The 17,016-nt window shown below is 41.7% G+C and overlaps 1 pseudogene; it reads right to left on the reverse strand.

The window, feature by feature from the left end:
• Positions 1–5,144: 5,144 nt before the first annotated feature.
• Positions 5,145–13,335, reverse strand: LOC143850042 (receptor-like protein kinase FERONIA pseudogene; annotated as a pseudogene).
• Positions 13,336–17,016: the final 3,681 nt, after the last annotated feature.

Below are 17,016 nucleotides of genomic sequence, written 5' to 3' on the forward strand. Positions count from 1 at the left end.
TCAGTTGTTGAGAAAACTCACGTAAATGTAACTATCAAATAAGTGAAATTATAAGCAAAATCCCCCTCAGTTACTTTACCTTTACATTTTCCAATCCTTTGTCTAAGTTTGGGTTTAAGAAAGCATATTGATGCGACTAAAATAATTTGGGTTCAAGTAAGCACATTGATCGATGTGACTAAAATGATTAGGGTACAAGTAAGCAAATTTGAGATCGAGTAAAATAATTTTGGTTCGATTAAGCGACATGGTTGGTGCAAAATTTGGGTTCGAGTACGGATAGAAGCATTCTTGGCCCATGCTATTGTAGGCCCCCACCTTATGCATGGTTTTGGCTAGAGGTGATGGGACCTGGCCATCAAAACATAAGAAGTGAAATGGTAGGCCCTACCTCATAAAAATGAAGTGTAAAATGGTGGGCCCTATGCATAGTTTGAGGTGTAAACGGCCCCACCAATGCATGCATGAGATGTAAAATGGTGGGGCCATCTATGCAATGCATGATAGCTCCAGCAGGTTGGTCGTGACTATATTTGATATCAGAGGCGCGAGGAAATATCGGAAAAGCGGCTGGTCGTGTAACTTCACCAGTTGTTTCCCGGTTCTCATCCCCGTCCACTATTCGATCGAGCATGCTTTTACACATGGCCTCTTTGAGGGGAGGGACCGCGAAAAGAATCTAGGGCCAGTCGAATGGCACGCCTTTCTTCATCAGCCTCGGGAAAGCTATTAGGATTCATAGCGAGCCCTATTACGTAATAAGGGGGGGTTGAAGGGTGATCCTGAAAAAATCAAGGCTAACGGCGGAAACGTGAGATGTGTTTGGATTTTGCATTCCTCTCATAAGGTCTCGGGTTAGTATAGTTCCTTTTTTAAGAAAAAATACGACGCCCTTCACTGAAGCTATAAATTGGTGTACCCAACCTTGTCAAAACATGAGTTGCAAAACAGTAGGCCTCACCCAATGCATGGGTTTGGGTAGAGATGGTGGGACCCATCCATCAAAGATGTGTGAAATGATGTCTACATCCCAATATCCCATAAGACCCTGCTTATTCATGGTTTGGTTAGAGATGGTGGCCCCACACAATCAAAACATGATGTACAAATTGGATGGCCCCACCCTTACTATCAGTAGTTCTTTATCTGAGTAACGAATTATTAGCATAAAGAAGGTAAATATAATATTGAAAGAAAGAGGGTTGAGTGAGATATCTAGGCAATGATAGTTCTTTATCTAAGGGGTTACCGTTGTAAAGAGGGTTGCTTGCAATATCTAGGTAAAGATAGTTAAGTGAGATATCTAGGTAAATTTGGTATCGGGATGAAGAGTTTTTAGAAATGATCTAGGCATTATATTTGAATAATCCGTTGCTTGCAATATCTAGGTACAGATAGTTAAGTGAGATATCTAGTTAAAGATAATTTGGTATCGGGATGATGAGTCTTTAGAAATGAGGCATTAATCCCATCCAGTTAATCCTGTCAAAGAAGAAAATGAAGCTTTATCTTTTGCAGGAAACTCACATGAGACTTGCTTGGGACCAATGTCCAAGGTATTTGATGTTAACTGCTGTTGCATGAATGCAGCCACCTCAGATGAATAAATGAATAAGACAAAAATTGAGCCTACTTGGCAGCACTCTCATGCAACAGCGGATCTGTGAAATGCCTTCTACAATGGTCCCTAGCAAATCCCAACTTATATGTATTTGCACTGATATTGGCACTACCATGTTTTGATAATGGGACAAACTCACCTTGTATTTTAAATAATAAAAGGCAAGGTGAGGTTGCCCTATTATCTAAACCTGGTAGTGCGAATATAAGTAGCCTACATATGTTTGGGATTTGAGGCAATTTTGCAGCTCACTTTTGCAGGAGAACGGCCACCTCAAATGAATTAAATTAACAAGACGAAATCTGCTAAAAAGTAAGCCTATATGGTTGTTCTCAGCTGCAAAAGTGAGAGGCAGGTGCATTTCTTCCATGGATATATCAGTGATCAGAAAATTCTAGTTAGCTCAAGCCCCGGGCACATTTCTTCCATTAATGCTGTGAGGCAAATTTGCCTATACTGAACTGATAACCCACCTTTGGTCTTGTTTGGCAACCATAAAGAATTATTTCATGGAATATTCGTGGGCCCAATTTTAAAAGATCACCTCCGAAGGAACGAGGGGGAGACTTGAGAGGGCACTAGGGGAGAGACCATGAGAAAATCCCTAAAAACCAGTGAACTTGAATTTAGGTTTTTTTTACCTGTTTTTTTATTGGCATTTCATGCTCTCCTAGTTGGCATTTCATTGTGTGGCCACATTGGTGGAACGCGCACTATAAAGAAAGAAACGTTGGTTTTCCTTTCACATTGTGTTGTATTCAAAAAGGGAATTTTAAGAGATAAGTCCCAAGTGTTTTAAAACTCTAAAACAAGTGAGTGATAGAGGTGTTGAAGGACACAAACTCTTGTGATTTGAAATCTATAAATATGGGTTGTGTTTGATGAGAACAACACTCATACGTTATAGCTAAAGTTCCATCATAAAGAGGATCCCTAATCTGAGAGGAAAACTTGTACCTGCGATTTCATCGATCAAGCCCTAAGGTCTTCTCAAGATTAGAAGATCTCTCTTGTTCGTGTGCACAATGGAGATCATGTTCGTGGTTCGTGTTCGTGGATAGGGGTGGTTATTCGGTTATAACCGAACCGAAATAATTTCGGTTATCAAATTTCGGTAACCGAAACCGAACGGAAAATTTTCAAAACCGAACCGATTAAAAATTCGGTTATTCGGTTATAACCGAATAAACCGAATAACCGAATAGTGGGAAAAAAAGAGGGAAAATGCAAAATCTTGGTTTCGATCGGAGGGCTAGGATCATCCAATCAAAATGATTTTTGGAGCACAACCTAATTAAGTTGTGATCAATCAAATGGACGGTTTTGATCATCCTTTGGAGTGCCCGTATCACACTTTTTTTTGAAAAAATAATGATTTTTATCATTATTTCGGTTATTCCGGTTAACCGAATTGTTTTTTGAGATAACCGAAACCGAAACCGAAAACCGAAATTTGACATCCATGAAAACCGAAACCGAAATAACCGAACGAATTCGGTTCGATCGGTTATTTCGGTTAAACCCGAATAATGAACAGCCCTATTCGTGGATTGCCAAAGCTCGAGGAATTCACAATCTTCGATTCAAATCGCCATAGCCGGAGGTAAATTCCGCATTTAATTTCGAATTAAATAAAGTCTTACACCCCCCTCTCCCATCCTCTCGATCAAGTCTCTCCATCTCCACCCCTCTCTCACAACTGGCCCCACTAATATTCCATAGGATATTTTTTTCATAAACTTACTTGAAAATGACCAATGCCTTGTTGTGTTTTTCTTTTCTTGGGAATTTTTTTCAAAAAGGATTTTTTCCCCATAACCAAACCCTTTGCCTTCTTCATGCCGATAACCCCTTACTCAAATTAAGAACGACTAACCCTCTGTACCTTCCTATCCAAAGTTTCTTTACCTCCTACCAGCACTCTGATAAAATGTAATAATAATCTTTGAGGGAGTCTAGACTCTAGACTCACAGGCACGCCCTCGCAAAAAAGGGAGCAAAGGGTTCCCTTTTGGTCAAATCCCATTTAAGATGGCACAGAAAATTAAGATCATGAATGTCTTTAGTGGAATTTGACCAATAGGGGCATCCGTTGCTGCCTTAATTTTTCTGTAAGGGCGCTTGTGAATCTAGCATTCCTCTAATCTTTTTTAGTTGGACCCAATTAAAGGCTGTGGCAATTAAATCATTTGTAAAAACGGTTTTTACGTCTCTTGTGTAAACTCAAGACATCTATTCACCTCCCAGTTCAAATTGTATAACTCCCAGTCTACCCAGTTGCTGGAAATGTGCTACCAAGTCATGGGTGGCCAATTCGAGAGTCCATTCGAAAGAGAGTCATGTGGATTTATTTGAGGACTTTTGGAATCATATTCTACATATGAAGGTAACGTACTTGGGAGTCAACAAATGCAAACAGCGTAAACAGCTCTGGCTAATTCCAGCTTCTTTTGAAATGGATGTGACCGTCGAGCCTGTGGTGGCGGACTCCTCTCACCGCCTCTATTAGCCTTCATTGCACATCCAAAAGGCAGATGATCCAAAGCATCCAATTAGCCACCCTAATAATCGAACGGTCACGATCTTTTGCTTAGGGAAATCTTAGACAGTGGTCTACCCTCAGTGGGCCCGCCATCTTAAAGCAGAATCTGGACTTAGAACTAGACCTGCCAAAATCGACCCATGCCCGCGGGTCAACCCAACCCGCCCTCAAATTTGCGGGCACGGGACACGGGTCGGAGTTTTAGTTACCCGTCAAAATCGAACCGCAGGTCACCCAACCCGCAAAAACATGGGTTGGGTCGGGTCAACCCGCCGTAAAAATCTCTTTTAGTTTTATGTAAAAAGGAAAAGAGATCAAGGGTTAAGACATAAGTTCAAAAGCCAAAACAAAAGTGATTTCAGATTTGCTTTGAGTCTCGTTTTGAGTTGTTATAAGTAATTCATGTTATTACATAAATGGATTTGTACTAAATTTGTAAATAATTTTGTTCACTAAGTTTGGCCTTTTTTAATCGGTCCATTCTTCACTCTGTAATTTAGAACTCTACTTACAATAGATTATTTTATATGGTGTGAGCCCCTGAGGTTGAGAATAGGGTGAATATTGAATAAGCCCTGACAAAATGAGTTGGAAAATACATTGGAAATTTTTTTGGAAAAATTGCGGGTAACCCAGGGGTCACCTAAGTTGTGACCCGTAGGAATGCGGGTCCTTTTTTGACCCAACCCATTTGACCCGCACCCGCATGAACCACGGGTTGACCCAACCCACTCGGCCCTTTTGCCAGGTCTACTTAGAACCAGTAATTTAGAAGTAAGAATTCAACCGGTAGCCTTTCCTATTTATTCCAAAGAAATGAAAGAAAAAGGCATGCTTTAAACAACATACAGCATTATTACATTTCCTTTAGATATTTGAAAGATACCATAAAATACACAAAATTCATCAAAAATATATAAGAGAAGGAAAAAAAAGGAAAAGGAAAAAGATGACTACTTTCAAACATGAGATGATGAATATTTAGCAGTCACATACTAGATTCATTTTCTTGGATTTCATCCGTGTCGAACACCGTCCCTTTGGGTTCTTGCTCTGGGAGATCACAGTACTTCGGGGTCAGCCCGGAAACCTCACTCGCAAGGCTCCGGCCCCCTATGCTCATCGAAGTCCCAGTGCTCATAGAATCTGATACTGCCCCTCCAAACCCATATGCAATAAATGGCATCTCCCCACTGTTGATATCGCTGCGAATTTCATAGCTGTACTCTGCACTCTCCTGCAATTGAAGTGCAAATTCAAGGTTCCACAACACATCGCCCATAGCCGGCCTATCAATTCCCTTATCAGCTAAACACTTCTCTGCTATCTCCACAAATATCTTAAAGCACTCCTGCGTGATCTTCCCTTCCAGATACGGATTGAATATCTGATCCAAAATGCCTTCCTTCTGACAGTGCAATGCCCACTCTGCCAAGTTTACTTGCTCCTCCGGCAGTGCCAAGTTCAATGCAGGACGTGCGCACAGAGCCTCAAACAACACAACCCCAAAAGAGTAAACATCGGATTTCTCAGTCAATTTCTGCCACCGGAAGTACTGCGGATCCAAATAACCAAAAGTACCTTGCACACCAGTGCTGACATGAGTATGATCCAATGTTGGCCCAATCTTTGATAACCCGAAATCTGAAACCTTTGCCACCCATTTCTCATCTAAGAGTATATTTGTCGTCTTGACATCTCGGTGGATGATGGTCGGTTTGGTGCCGGTGTGGAGGTAGTGCAAGCCTCGTGCGGCCCCGATACAGATCTCAAGCCTCTGCTTCCATGGGAGGGGTGGTTTCTTGGTCATGTCTAAGTACTCACGGAGGGTCCCGTGGGCCATGTAGTCGTAGACAAGAATCATCTCGCAGTTCTCTTCACAATATCCAATCAGGGAGACGAGGTGGCGGTGGCGGAGCTTTGAGAGCATCTCGATCTCAGTCTGGAACTCGTGCACTCCCCTGCTCGGAGAGTGGGTTGCCACACTTGATAGCAACCTTGGTGGTGCCGCCATCAATGTCACCCTTATACACCTTTCCAAATCCCCCAACCCCAAGAAGAAGGGTCTCGTCAAAGTCATTGGTGGCTGCCTTGATCTCTGCAAAGGAGAAATGGCGACAAAGGCTCGAAGGGAGCGTGGAGGCACAGCCCCCCCCCCCCCCCCCCCCCCCCCCGGTACCCTTCTTGGCAGAGCCTGCTGAATGTGAGTTGCCACTCACAGAACTTGAGTTGCCACATAGACAAAGGAAGGATGGCCGATCGCTTGAGCCAGAGTCCTTCCCTAGTCTCCGATGTCGGAAAATAACAAATACAAGAGTGATGAGAGAGACGATAGCAATGCCACCTACCACGCTTCCTACAATAATTGGAGTTCGATTTTTCGAATTCGAATTCCCTAAGTGTGACGCTCTAGCCAAACTTGGATCCGGAAGGGGAGTTGGATTAGGACCGGCGAGATTACCTGTGCTATCGTTTAACTTGAAGATCTCGAGGCCATTTAAGATTGAGTCGTAATACTCTGGCTTTGCCGGTATGTCTGGGTGGAGTGCAACCCAAAGTTCTTGTGAAGTCTCCCATTCTGGAATGATCAAGACATATTCCTTAAATATCGGAATCCCATTTCCAGTTGCCCCAGTCCAAGCAATCACATCCGCCCCGGTTTCAGCAGTCCGATTATTGATAAAGATATCAAACACCCTTTGATTGATCTTGAATATATAAGATTGTATCTCGCAGAAATGGAGCCTGACCAAGTATGTAAACCCAGAATCGATTGGAAAAATCCATGTCAAAGTGTAATTCTTGTTTATGTTTGGGTCTGGCCCCATCGACCTTGCAGTGCCATAGACATCCATAGGTGCAATGTAGCTTGGGACAGAAGTTGGGTATTTGATAGTAATGTTCGGATCTTTAGAGTATGAAACCCCAAATGTGGCATCAGACCAAGCCCGATAGAGGCCAGAATCATCAACAGGTGAAATATAGGACCCGCCGACATTTAATCGGATGATGTTCTCAAGGACAGTGTTCTTTTCAATGGTTAATGGCTCAGTCACCCCATTGAAAGGCAAGAGCTTGGGGTCATCTCCCACCTGGAAGATATCAGGCATCGAGACTACCTCAATCCCATTCACGACGGCATAGGCATTGGAAAGATTTGAAGACGGGGCGAAGGTTAAATTCAAGAATCCTGCCATTGTGTTAATGGAGAATTCACGAATGAGGTAGAAAAAATTCAGAGCTTCTGAGGTAAAGGAGGCACTGAAGTTGTGGAGGAGAGTGTAGGGACCAGAGGTGACAGAGAAGATATCCGCAGTGGCATTGAATATAGAGTAAGAACTAGGGCAGAAATAGAGGCGGACGAACTTCCGGCCGGCAGCCACAGGGAAGGTATAGGTGAATTTGGAGGCAGAGATTCGAGCAGTCATGTAAGGGATTGGACTAGGAATTCTCGTGTCTTGGCTCTGGGCTGTGGAGAGCCGACATCGCCAGTCCATATGCGGCCATCAGCATCCGGCCCTCCCACAGACGAGCCACAATTTAAGAGAATGTTATCAGCAGGGATGTAAGTTGAATTATCGATGGATGCATAGATAAGATGAAGGAAGAAGAAGGAGAGGTAGAGAGGGTTGAAAATGGCAGAAAGATGGCTTTTGTTGGCCTTCTTCATGGAGGCATAAATGGGTACAAAATGTTGTTGCATATCAGATGATGTACGTACGTGGGGACCAAAGAAAATATTTCCTTAAGCTACAAATCACCTATGGAAGCTAAGAAGGATGAGATACGATCCAGATGTTTATAGGTTTCAACTACATCAGATTTAGAGTCTCTCTCGAATGCTCGTCAGCGAACAGAAGATCAGCAAAAAAAAAAATTGTCAAAACAAGATTCCGGTCTCAGATTAAAGTTATCAAAACCCAATCAATTTCAATCTTCAACGACTTCAATCCTGCAAATGAATTGGAAGGGAATAGGATTTCGCTTCCACGACGAAATTATATAGTTAAATGCACTAAAATAAAACCTCAACGTGACTGAAATTAGGGGAGAAAATGGGTTTTGACAGTCCAAAAAACAATGATTTTAAGCCATTTAACCAGCTCTAAAACATCGGAAAATAAGAAAAAAGAACAAGGTGAAGGAGAAGGAACCGCGATCGATCAGGGAAAGAGCCTACACAATGGAACATCACTTGTTTGACTAATAACACTCTCTTGTTTGTCTTACTCGAGAATACACGTAAGTCCTTCCTTTTCGCTTCATTCGTTTGTCCTCCATTGTTGTGTCAAATATTTGGTGATCAAATATCAAGGACCGTACCGCTTGAGCATCATATAAAAACTCTAATTTCATGTATGTTGGAGATGGAGATGAGTAGATGGACATGAAAGTCCTCTTCAGAAGTGGAAAAAGTGGGCTGCTATTGGATAAGGTGTCAACAATTTAAACTGGGAGATGAATAGATGTTTGAATTTAACGGAGAGAAAAGAAAAAAACTGTTTATGTGAATGATATAAGGGTAAAATACAAAAGCATTTTGAAATATTGATGAAATCACATCAGACTGTCAGTTGTTGAGAAAACTACGTAAATAGAACTATCAAATAAGCGAAATTATAACCAAAATACCTTTCAGTTACTTTACCTTTACATTTTCCAATCCTTTGGGTTCAAGTAAGCACATCGATACGACTAAACTAATTTGGGTACGAGTAAGCAAATTTGGGTTCGGGTAAAATAATTTCGGTTTGAGTAAGCAACATGCTTGGTGCAAAATTTGGGTTTGAGTTCGACTAAAAACATTCTTGGGCTCTTGGCCCATGCTATTGTAGGCCCCACCTTATGCATTGTTTTGGCTAGAGATGATGGGACCCGTCCATCAAAACACAAGATTTGAAATGGTAGGCCCTACCAAATAAAAATGAAGTGTAAAATGGTGGGCCCTATGCATGAGTTGTAAGATGGTGAGACCACCTATGTAATGCGTGGGTGTAAATCAGTGTACCCAACCCCGTCAAAACATGAGTTGCAAAACAGTAGGCCTCACCCAATGAATGGGTTTGGGTAGAGATGGTGGGATCCACCCATCAAAGATGAGTGAAATGATGGGCTACATCCCATAAGGCCTTGCCTATGCATGATTTGGTTAGAGATTGATGCAGGAGACTATGGTCATCTCATCCATGCCCACATGGCATGGATGGACCACCCGAAGAGGGCCCCAAAAATAAACCTATTTGAAATTCCCATACATCCCTTTCTTATTATTAGAAACTCCTCTTAGCATTGTCTTTATTTATTCCTGGTTTTAGATTTGCTTTTATATGACCTTGTTGAAATAGCAAGTAATTGGTGGCCGCCAAATATGGAGAGACAAATGGTTGAATTCCAATTCCAAGTTGGCATCTTTTTGTCCTTATGATCACTCGAGACAAGTCTCATTATTTCTTGGTATTTCCATCTTGAGAAGCTGCTGTCAACTGGCAACTTCCCCACTCGTGAGATATCACTTGTGAAGTCCTGTAACGAGCCAGGTAGATCCAAGGGCTACAAGAAGAGGCAGCTTCTTCATTCAGACCTGGTTGAAAACCATCCAAATATCAATTTTGAATTGCCCCAATTACTGGACAGATTTGCTACGGTGTTCGCAGAACCCAATTCCCTACCCCCCATCAGATCACATGATCATGCCATTCCCTTGAAATCTGGTACGGGACCTGTTAAAGTCAGACCATACAGATATCCTCATTTCCAGAAATCTGAAATAGAGAGTTTAGTAAAAGAAATGCTCGAGAATGGTGTAATTCAGCCCAGCCATAGTCCTTTTTCTTCACCAGTAATTTTAGTTAAAAAAAAGGATGGTACATGGCGGTTTTGTGTGGACTACAGAGCACTGAATGCGGTAACAATTCCTGATCGATTCCTAATTCCAACAGTGGAAGAACTACTAGATGAGCTATATGGAGCCAGATCTGGGAAAGAGAACTTGGCAACAGATGCTCTGTCCAGGCAACCTGAAACAGACATTCAATGTATGACTCTATCGGTACCCTTATTTGAAATCATAGATCAACTCAAACTAGAGCATGCAATTAATCCTCAAATGAGGGAACTTCATGCTGAGATGCAACAAGTCGGAACAGCTACTAATGCATATACATGGCTACTATGTAAAGGACGAATAGTCATTCCAACAAATTCAGAATTGAAGACGTGGTTGCTACAATAATTTCATTCGTCCCCAATTGCGGGTCATGCAGGCCTCTTGCAACCTCTACCAATTCCGGAACAAATATTTGAGGATTGGGCAATGGATTTCATTACAGCACTACCAAATTCATCTGGCAAAACTGTTATCACGGTGGTTATTGACAGATTGAGCAAATATGCACATTTTAGTGCTTTACGAAGTCCCATTACAGCAATCATGGTGGCTCAAACCTTTGTCACAGATGTGTGTAAACTCCATGGCATTCCCAAATCAATTGTTAGTGATAGAGACACCGTTTTCCTTAGTCGGTTTTGGCAGGAATTATATCGATTACAAGGGACTACTCTTGCAATGAGCAGTGCTTACCACCCACAATCGGATGGGCAATCTGAAGCTTTGAATCGCTGTTTAGAGATGTACGTAAGAAGTTATGTGTGTGATTTTTTTTTGAAATGGTAGTTATGTGTGTGATTGCCCTACACAATGGTCCAATTTTTTTTGCCTTGGGCTGAATTTTGGTATAATACAGCTTTTCATTCAGCTGCTCAGATGACCCCATTTGAAGCTGTGTTTAATAAGAAGCCACCTACAATTTTGCGATATGAACAAGGGACTTCACAATTGGAAGCTTTAGACCAAGAGTTATTGCAAAGGGATAATATTCTCCAACAGCTCAAAGCTAATTTACAGCAGGCTCAACTACGGATGCAACATCAGGCTAATAAACACCGACGCGAAAAGCATTTTGATGTTGGGGACTATGTACTTGTCAAGCTCCAACCATATAGACAATCTTCAGTAGCACAACGAAGCACCAACAAGTTTGCTCGCCGATTCTATGGTCCATACTTGGTGATAGAACGAATTGGCGCCGTGGCTTACAAATTACAACTTCCTGAAGAAGCAAGGATCCACCCTGTTTTCCATGTATCCTTACTTAAACAATTTACAGGTGATCCATCAGTAAAACAAGTTGCTTTACCTCAGTTATCCACAGGCACACAACCACTGTGTCAACCTTTAGTTGTGCTTGATCGGAGAGTAATTCAGATGAAGGGAGAGGCCATTCCACAACTCCTAATTCAATGGGATGGATTACCACTTGAAGCTACATCTTGGGAAGACATTTCAGTTCTGAAGCATGATTACCCTGACTTAAACCTTGAGGACAAGGTTCATTTCCAAGGGGAGACAAATGTAACGAGCAAGGTAAATCCAAGGGCTACAAGAAGAGTCGGCAATAGAAAGAGAGAAGTGCCAGCAAGGCTGAAGGATTAACCGCAAGAATGAATTGTAACAGAGTTAGTTAGGAAGTTAAGTAAGTAGTTAGAAGCAGATAGAGTATTACAGGAACTATAAATAGTAAAGAGAAAAGAAAACAGAGTATGAAAAAAGTTGTGTAGAATTTTTCTTTTATTGTAATTGGAGGTACTGGTGCCTCGAAGCCAGCAATCTTTCATTTTCTTTCTGCAATTAAAGATTCATCTTCTTCTTTTTCTTCTTCATCTTCTTCAGTTCTTGAGTTAAATTCAGAAATTACATCTAGCTCCTAACAAGTCCTTCCCTTGTCTCCGGCGTCGGAAAATAATAAATACAAAAGTCATAAGAGAGACGATAGCAATGCCACCTACCACGCTTCCTACAATATATTTAGTTCGATTTTTCGAATTCCCTAACTGTGACACTCTAGCGAGATTACCTGTGCTATCGTTTAACTTAAAGATCTCAAGGCCATTTAAGACTGAGTTGTAATACTCCGACGATGTGTCTGGCTGCAGTGCAACCCCCAGTTCTGGAAAGGTCACCCCTTCAGGAATGGTCAAAGACATAATCCTTAAATATTGGAATCTCATTTCCAGTTCCCCCAGTCAAAGCAATCACATCCGCCTTGTCAGCAAGCTGATTATTGATAAAGATATCAAACACCCTTTGATTGATCTTGAATATATAAGATTGTATCTCGCAGAAATGGAGCCTGACCAAGTATGTAAAACTAGAATCGATAGGAAAAGTCATGTCAAAGCGAAATCCTGGTTTATGTTTGGGTCTGGCCCCATCGACCTTGTAGTGCCATACACATCCATAGGTGCAATGTAGCTTGGGACAGAAGTTGGTATTTGATAGTAATACTCGGATCTTTAGAGTATGAAACTCCAAACCAAGCATACCCAGGGCTGAATACATATGGAGTGTCATCGTACCAAGCCCGATAGAGGCCCGAATCCCCTACAGGTGAAATATAGCTCCCGCCGACGTTTAATCTGATGATGTTCTCCAGGACAGTGTTCTTTTCAATGGGGAATGGCTGAGTCACCTCAATGTATATGGGGTCAACTCCAACCTGGAAGATATCAGGCATTGAGACGACCTCAATCCCATTCACAAAGGCATAATAGGCATTGGAACGATCCGAAGACGGGATGAAGGTTAAATTCAAGGATCCTGCTGCTGTGTTAATGGAGAATTCACAAATGAAGTATGTGAAATTCAGAGCTTCAGAAGTAAGGGAGGCACTGAAGTTGTTTAAAAGAGTGTAGGGACCAGAGCTTACTGAGAAGACAGCCTTAGAGGGATTGAGATTATTGTAAGAATTTGGGTAGAAATAGAGGCGGACGAACTTCCTGCCAGCGCTGACAGGGAACGTATTGGTGAATTTAGAGGTAAAGATTCGAGCAGTCATGTAAGGGATTGCACTAGGAATGCACGGGTCTTGGTCTGGGCTGTGGAGATTATTGTTTTGTGTGATGAGGGTGCGAATTTAGAGCCGACATCGCCAGTCCATGTGCGGCCATCAGCATCTGACCCTCCTACAGACAACAAGCCACAGTCTAAGAGGATGTAATCAGACGGGATGTAGGTAGAATTATCGGTCGCAGCATAGATTAGATGAAGGAAGAAGAAAGAGAGGCAGAGAGAATAGAAACTGGCAGAAAGATGGCTTTTGTTGGCCTTCTTCATGGAGGGATAAATGGGTACAAAACGTTGTTGCATATCACTCGAATGCTCGTCAGCCAATATCAGATTAACAGAAAAAAAAAAAAACAGTTATCAAAACAAGATTTCAGTCTCAGATTAAAGTTATCAAAACCTAAGCAATTGCAGTCTTCAATGATTTTCAGTCCCGCTAGACTTAATCTGGATACTCCTGATTTGCTACTTTATGTCCTGGGGTGCGGTGACTACTCAAAATCTGGGCTGTTATCTTATCTGACTTAATAGGGTCTGGGTTAAAGAGAGGTTTCATGAGAGGTTTCAGGAGGGAAAAGGTCGCGGTCCCAACTGCTATCAAATGAACTGGAAGCTAATAAGATTTGGCTTCCACAACCAGACTATAGTAAAATAAAACCTCCCTTGTTTGACTTACTTGAAACTACATATAACTCCGTCCGTCCGTCCTTCGTTTCTCCTAGATTGTTGGATCAAATATCAAGGACCGTACAGCCTGGATTACGCGTGGGAGCACCATATCAAAACTCTAATTCCATATTATATGTTGAAGATGGGGATGAGTGGGCTGCTAGCCTGCTATTGATTAGGGCGGACATGAAAGTCCTCTTCAAAACTCCTCCAATAACTCTACATAACTTGCTTTGGGTTCGAGTGCAACTAAAAGGATTCTTGGCCCGTGCTATGCAAGGGTGTAAAATGGTGGGTCCACCCTATCAAAACAAGAGGTGCAAAATTGTAGGCCCCACTTTTGCATGGTTTTGGCTAGAGATTATGGGACCCGACCATCCAAACATAAGATGTGAAACTGTAGGCCCTACCTCATTCCTAGGGATTGCACTAAGAATGCTCCGGTCTTGGCAAAACTGTGAAAAAATTGCCCATGGAACTTAAAAGTAGGGTTTTTTTCCCCCTAAGCATCAATCAAAAACCCTAAAATCCAGCAAATCTGGAAAGATCACATCAGATCCAGATTAGGTCTGGCAACGGGGCGGGGCGGGGTGGGGCCGGATGTTGCATTCCCCGTCCCCGTCGGAAGGACTACCTTCGGGGATGACTGGGAATCCTCGTCCCCGCCCCACGGGGAATACCTAATCCCCATCCTCGCCTCACACAAAAATCCTCACCTCAAAAAAGCTCTTTTAACACCCAAAAAAAGAAAAAGACAAGCCGTATTTGTGCGCTTATCAAAATATGGTAGTGCCAATATTACTAGAATAAAAAAAATATTTACTATTAACTTAAAAAACACTAAAACAATACTAAAATAAGAGGATATTGATAATGGCTTGCATAGTAAAACGGGGCGGGTCCATCTCCATTCCCATCCCCCGGCCCGTTCGGGGCGGGGCGGATCCCCGGTTTAACGGGTGAAATTGCCAGCCCTAATCCAGATGTCCAGAACTGTATAAAAGCTATAGGAATTAGAGTCTCACTCGAATGCTCGTAAGATGAACAAAAAAAAAAGTAAATTTGGCAGACTAAGAACAAGATTTCAGTCTCAGATTGAAGTTATCAAAACCTAATCAATTTCAGTCTCCAACCACTTCAATCCAGCAAATGAACAGGAAGCAAATAAGATTTCGCTTTCCACAATGAGATTTAGTTAAATGCCCTAAAATAAAACCTCATCTAGACTGAAATTCTTGGTGAAAACGGGTTTTGGCAGTCCAAATGAATAAAAATTATTTCCCAAAAAAAAACACACACACACACACAATGAATTTTAGCCAGCTCGAAAACGTCAGAAAAGAAGAACAGGACGAAGGAGAAGGAATCCAAAAATTACCCAGAAGAATCGCTGAAAATCGGATCCCAAGCTCTCTTTCTCTCTCTCTCTCTCTCTATCTACTCTTTTGTTTAAAATGTTTACTCCCAGTCTTCATTTGTCCGCAATCGTTGGATTAAATATTCGATGATCCAACAGCAGCCTCTTATTAAACGGGCTGCACTTTTACAGCAACTGGGAAGACCGGGAAAAAAAATTGCCACAGGTTATAGATTGTTATTATATTGGGAAATTATGTATTTCTCCAACTTTTCTTCCCTGGGCCACCCTCTTCTACTGTAAAAAGATTAGTCATAAATCATAATTTGTAAACACAGATGGGGTGGATGGGGGAAGAAAAAGGGGCGCACGTATCACTTCCCTATTATAGTATTATACTTTATGATTCGCTAGGGACCATCACAGCCACATAGCCTCACTTTTCAACAGATTTTATCTTACTTAATTCATCTGAGGTGGCTGCTCTCTCATGCAACAGCCGGTCTGGCAAAATGCACTCCGCTATGGTCTCTAGCAAATCCTCAATGTAGAGCGGGTTAGTAGTTCTTTATCTTATATGATGTAAGCCCTTATAGTCCCTTATTTTTTCAAACGGTACTGTACGGACCACACTATAGGATGATCCAAACCGTCCATGTGATGGGCCACAACGTAAATAGGTAGTGCCCCAAAATTCATTTCTATAGGATGATAGCAACCCTCCTATCTATAGAGGAACTGCATATTATGGAATCCTGTATAGATGGGAGGGTTGGGATCATCCTATAGAAATGATTTTTGGGGCGCGACCTACTTACGTCATGGGTCATCACATGGACGGTTTGGATCATCCTATAGTGTGGTCCATACAGTACTTTTTGAAAAATAAGTGACTATAAGGGCTTACACCATGTAGAATCTCGTTTTTTATCTGAGAGGTAAAATAAAGGGAAATGTTATCAGCACTACTGTATTTTGATGAGGGCAATCCTCACTTTATTAAAAGTACGGTATGGTCCGCACCATAAGATGATCCAAACCGTCCATTAGATGGGCCACAGCCTGAATAGATTGTGTCCCGACAATTATTTCTATAGGTTGATCCTAAGCCTCCGATCTATAGAGGGTTAGGATCAACCCTCTAACACTCAGATTGAAAGGCTAGGATCAACCTATGGAAATGATTTTTGAGGCACAACCTATTTAAGCTGTGGCCCATCTAATGGACGGTTTTGGATCATCCTATGGTGCGGGCCATACCGTACTTTTAATAAAGTGAAGAGTGCCCTCATCAAAATACAGTAGTGCTGACAACATTTCCCAAAATAAAATATAGAAATAAAGAGGGGTAAGTGAATCTAGGTAATGATAGCTCTTAATCTAAGTAAGTGGTTATCGTTGTAAAGAGGGTTACTTGCAATATTTAGCTAAAGGTAGTTAAGTGAGATATCTAGGTAAAGACAATCTGGCATCGGGATAAAGAGTGTTTAGAAATGAGGCACTAAATTGTAGTAATCCCATTTTCAAAGTGTTTTCCACTTAGATATATATTTGCTAATGAAATTTGCACTACCATATTTTGATAAAGGGACGAACTCGCCTTGTATTTTAAATAATAAAAAAGCAAGGTGAGTCTTCCCCGTTATCTAAACATGGTAGTGCATATATAAGTAGCGTACATATATATATATAGGATTTGCTGAAAAAATGAGCCTCAATGGTTGTTCTCTCTTGCAAAAGTGAGCCCCTGGCGCATTTCTTCCATAGATTTCCCAGTCAGAAAATGCTATCTCGCTCAAGTCCCGGGTGCAATTCGTTAAATTAATGGTGTAGGGCAACTTTGCCTACGCTGAACCGATAACCCACTCTTTTGAGGATGTTTGGCAACCATAAAATATTATTTCATGGAACTTTAGTGACCTCAA

This window comes from Tasmannia lanceolata, unplaced genomic scaffold (assembly GCF_043159265.1).
Source record: "Tasmannia lanceolata isolate RefF3 unplaced genomic scaffold, GAP_Taslan_0.1 ptg000018l, whole genome shotgun sequence".
Taxonomy (NCBI): Eukaryota; Viridiplantae; Streptophyta; class Magnoliopsida; order Canellales; family Winteraceae; genus Tasmannia; species Tasmannia lanceolata.